The sequence below is a fragment of the Schistocerca americana genome, unplaced genomic scaffold, assembly GCF_021461395.2.
Source record: "Schistocerca americana isolate TAMUIC-IGC-003095 unplaced genomic scaffold, iqSchAmer2.1 HiC_scaffold_77, whole genome shotgun sequence".
Lineage (NCBI taxonomy): Eukaryota > Metazoa > Arthropoda > Insecta > Orthoptera > Acrididae > Schistocerca > Schistocerca americana.
This window is the reverse complement of record NW_025726533.1, coordinates 1,055,001-1,060,000: the sequence shown is the minus strand read 5'-3', so window position 1 is coordinate 1,060,000 and position 5,000 is coordinate 1,055,001. Positions and strand designations below refer to the sequence as shown.

At 50.7% G+C, this 5,000-nt stretch overlaps 1 non-coding gene across 1 annotated transcript in view; it reads right to left on the bottom strand.

Moving 5' to 3' along the window:
- The window catches only part of LOC124590625, a 1,910-nt gene extending 1,728 nt beyond the window's left edge, over positions 1-182 (bottom strand). Inside the window, exon 1 of the ribosomal RNA XR_006976683.1 lies at positions 1-182. This exon is cut by the window's left edge and continues 1,728 nt beyond it. This is a non-coding gene — a ribosomal RNA (small subunit ribosomal RNA).
- Positions 183-5,000: the final 4,818 nt, after the last annotated feature.

The window sequence follows — 5,000 nt, the reverse complement described above, 5'->3', positions numbered from 1 at the left end:
CTCTGTTTGCATGTATTAGCTCTAGAATTACCACAGTTATCCAAGTAACGTGGGTACGATCTAAGGAACCATAACTGATTTAATGAGCCATTCGCGGTTTCACCTTAATGCGGCTTGTACTGAGACATGCATGGCTTAATCTTTGAGACAAGCATATGACTACTGGCAGGATCAACCAGGGAGCTGCGTCAACTAGAGCTGAGCAGCCGGCCGCCCGGGAGTGTGTCCCGGGGGCCCGCGCGAACACGCAAGCGTCCGCTCAATTATTCTGCAAACAGGAGGAGGCTGAGCTCCCCTGCACCATACACCTCGAAACCCTCTCAGGTCCCGGCGGCGCGCAGCGCCGTCCTAAGTACTTGGTCGGGTTCGAGAGAGGCGCAATCGCCCGGAGTTTGGCGAGTAGACGCTTTAGGTGCGACCACCCGTGCTCCCAACTGAGCTTGCCGCTGCCGACAGAGGCCCGGGAGCGTGCTGTCGTGGCATTGCCGGCGGGAGACAACACGCGCCACCTACGGTGACCGGCAGCTCCAACGCCAGCGCCACAGAAGGACAAAAGCCCCACTTGGGTGCCGAAGCGAACTCTCCCAGCACAGCGCACGCGCCAACACGTCCGCACAGCTGCGATACAAACCACCTGCGAGAACCGCAGAGGCGACCGAGCAGCAGACGGCGTCGCGGCGCCGAGCGCCGGGCGGCGGCGCATCCTCAGCGCACACAGTCCTCAATCGGACCAGCACACTGCAGATGTCCACCGCGCTTCGCACCGGGCCCGCGAGGACCTACTTTGGCCGCACGGCGCCGCGTGCAGGGTGCGCCGGCGCGCAGCTGCGCCGCCTGCCGCCTCCGTCGGCCGGCGCGCCTGCCACTGGCCGCCCCCACCAGCCGGCTGTAGCGCGTGCGCCCACGCACCGCGCGGCCAGCACGCCGGGAGGCCCCCCCTCACCGGCCGGGGACGGTCCCACCCAGCCACCGCCGCGTATCGCTTCACACCCAGATGCCATTCACGTTCGTGGGCATGGTGGGTATCGCTGGAACAACCGGTTGGTAGCTCAACCGATCGTCGCCATCACTGATTCACCTCTAGCGAGAACAACCGCACCACAACGGTTTACCAGTTGTTCATTTGCGTAACGTCACCAGCAAACGTAGGCGTCCATCGCCATTTGCAAATTCAACGATTGTTGCATGCCTGTGTCAGGTGTCACGACACACTATGTCTGCCCACATACACGCAACAACATGTGCACGCTTCGCGAACACGTGGAAGGTGGCCCCCGTACGTATGCGATGTCCATTGCGCGAACGACTGTCAACCGGCCTCTGTCGCATGTCGCAGATGTGGAACGCAGTGCACCATGCTATCACGGTGTGTGAGAAGAGACGACTACGTCTGACAACACGCGCCACTACATCAACAGACGGCTCATGCTGATCGCCATCCAGGGCATACCACACTGCAATCCAGCTCTTATAGGGAGACGACACGTAGCTGAGTGCACAACATTTGGACCGCATGGTTCGCCGTTGTTGGCGCAGTCGTTGTACGGTCACATGTACCACGATGTATCATTCAGTACATGAGGACCAATGTGCAGTACAGTGTGTGATTTGGACGTACAACATCAGCGGACAGTTGACACAGGCCGTACCACAGCGTAGGCTAAGTGCTTCGCCATGCAAATGCCAATGAACAACTGCAAATGCCAATGAACAACTGCAAAGGGCATTGAGCATGTACGTCCTGCTGCCATCCACATTACAGTGTATAGCTGCAAGGTGTTTAACATGAAGCGATACACTGGGGACCGGGCAGTGCGAGTAGCAAACTATATTGCGGGGGTTGCAGTTAGGCAACACTACACTAATTTAACGCGTCGTATGACAATTACAGAGCAGGTTAAGGCCCAACGTGTGTTGGGTTAAGGCCCAACGTGTGTTGGGTTAAGGCCCAACGTGTGTTGGGTTAAGGCCCAACGTGTGTTGGGTTAAGGCCCAACGTGTGTTGGGTTAAGGCCCAACGTGTGTTGGGTTAAGGCCCAACGTGTGTTGGGTTAAGGCCCAACGTGTGTTGGGTTAAGGCCCAACGTGTGTTGGGTTAAGGCCCAACGTGTGTTGGGTTAAGGCCCAACGTGTGTTGGGTTAAGGCCCAACGTGTGTTGGGTTAAGGCCCAACGTGTGTTACGTTACGGCGCAACGTGGGTTACGTTACGGCGCAACGTGGGTTGCGTTACGGCGCAACGTAGGTTACGTTACGGCGCAACGTAGGTTACGTTAAGGCGCAACGTAGGTTACGTTAAGGCGCAACGTAGGTTACGTTAAGGCGCAACGTAGGTTACGTTAAGGCGCAACGTAGGTTACGTTAAGGCGCAACGTAGGTTACATTAAGGCGCAATATAGGTTACATTAAGGCGCAATATAGGTTACATTAAGGCGCAATATAGGTTACGTTAAGGCGCAATATAGGTTACGTTAAGGCGCAATATAGGTTAGGTTAAGGCGCAATATAGGTTACGTTAAGGCGCAATATAGGTTACGTTAAGGCGCAATATAGGTTACGTTAAGGCGCAATATAGGTTACGTTAAGGCGCAATATAGGTTACGTTAAGGCGCAATATAGGTTACGTTAAGGCGCAATATAGGTTACGTTAAGGCGCAATATAGGTTACGTTAAGGCGCAATATAGGTTAGGTTAAGGCGCAATATAGGTTAGGTTAAGGCGCAATATAGGTTAGGTTAAGGCGCAATATAGGTTAGGTTAAGGCGCAATATAGGTTACGTTAAGGCGCAATATAGGTTACGTTAAGGCGCAATATAGGTTACGTTAAGGCGCAATATAGGTTAGGTTAAGGCGCAATATAGGTTAGGTTAAGGCGCAATATAGGTTAGGTTAAGGCGCAATATAGGTTACGTTAAGGCGCAATATAGGTTAGGTTAAGGCGCAATATAGGTTAGGTTAAGGCGCAATATAGGTTAGGTTAAGGCGCAATATAGGTTAGGTTAAGGCGCAATATAGGTTAGGTTAAGGCGCAATATAGGTTAGGTTAAGGCGCAATATAGGTTACGTTAAGGCGCAATATAGGTTACGTTAAGGCGCAATATAGGTTAGGTTAAGGCGCAATATAGGTTACGTTAAGGCGCAATATAGGTTACGTTAAGGCGCAATACAGGTTACGTTAAGGCGCCATACAGGTTAGGTTAAGGCGCCATACAGGTTAGGTTAAGGCGCAATACAGGTTAGGTTAAGGCGCAATACAGGTTAGGTTAAGGCGCAATACAGGTTAGGTTAAGGCGCAATACAGGTTAGGTTAAGGCGCAATACAGGTTAGGTTAAGGCGCAATACAGGTTAGGTTAAGGCGCAATACAGGTTAGGTTAAGGCGCAATACAGGTTAGGTTAAGGCGCAATACAGGTTAGGTTAAGGCGCAATACAGGTTAGGTTAAGGCGCAATACAGGTTAGGTTAAGGCGCAATACAGGTTAGGTTAAGGCGCAATACAGGTTAGGTTAAGGCGCAATACAGGTTAGGTTAAGGCGCAATACAGGTTAGGTTAAGGCGCAATACAGGTTAGGTTAAGGCGCAATACAGGTTAGGTTAAGGCGCAATACAGGTTAGGTTAAGGCGCAATACAGGTTAGGTTAAGGCGCAATACAGGTTAGGTTAAGGCGCAATACAGGTTAGGTTAAGGCGCAATACAGGTTAGGTTAAGGCGCAATACAGGTTAGGTTAAGGCGCAATACAGGTTAGGTTAAGGTACGACATAGGTTAGGTTAAGGTACGACATAGGTTAGGTTAAGGTACGACATAGGTTAGGTTAAGGTACGACATAGGTTAGGTTACGGTACGACATAGGTTAGGTTACGGTACGACATAGGTTAGGTTACGGTACGACATAGGTTAGGTTACGGTACGACATAGGTTAGGTTACGGTACGACATAGGTTAGGTTACGGTACGACATAGGTTAGGTTACGGTACGACATAGGTTAGGTTACGGTACGACATAGGTTAGGTTACGGTACGACATAGGTTAGGTTACGGTACGACATAGGTTAGGTTACGGTACGACATAGGTTAGGTTACGGTACGACATAGGTTAGGTTACGGTACGACATAGGTTAGGCTACGGTACGACATAGGTTAGGCTACGGTACGACATAGGTTAGGTTACGGTACGACATAGGTTAGGTTACGGTACGACATAGGTTAGGTTACGGTACGACATAGGTTAGGTTACGGTACGACATAGGTTAGGTTACGGTACGACATAGGTTAGGTTACGGTACGACATAGGTTAGGTTACGGTACGACATAGGTTAGGTTACGGTACGACATAGGTTAGGTTACGGTACGACATAGGTTAGGTTACGGTACGACATAGGTTAGGTTACGGTACGACATAGGTTAGGTTACGGTACGACATAGGTTAGGTTACGGTACGACATAGGTTAGGTTACGGTACGACATAGGTTAGGTTACGGTACGATATAGGTTAGGTTACGGTACGATATAGGTTAGGTTACGGTACGATATAGGTTAGGTTACGGTACGATATAGGTTAGGTTACGGTACGATATAGGTTAGGTTACGGTACGATATAGGTTAGGTTACGGTACGATATAGGTTAGGTTACGGTACGATATAGGTTAGGTTACGGTACGATATAGGTTAGGTTACGGTACGATATAGGTTAGGTTACGGTACGATATAGGTTAGGTTAAGGTACACATTGTTGTAAGGAAAGGTTTAATGGGGGGCGGGGCGGCCGGTTTGTTGATTGTGATTATAGTAAGTGGATGCCTGCGGCATCATCTGATTTGCCACGTCAGGATGCACCTTTGGCTCATGACAGGCGGCGCTCTCATTCCATGCTTGTGGCAGACCTGTGTCTTTCATTCCTGCCATTGTTTGTGTGCTGTGAGAGGAGGCAGTATTGTGATGTTGGGTGCACCCCTGTGTAGGACATGTGTGGGTGTTGGTGGCTTGGCTGAGCAATGGTGGTTG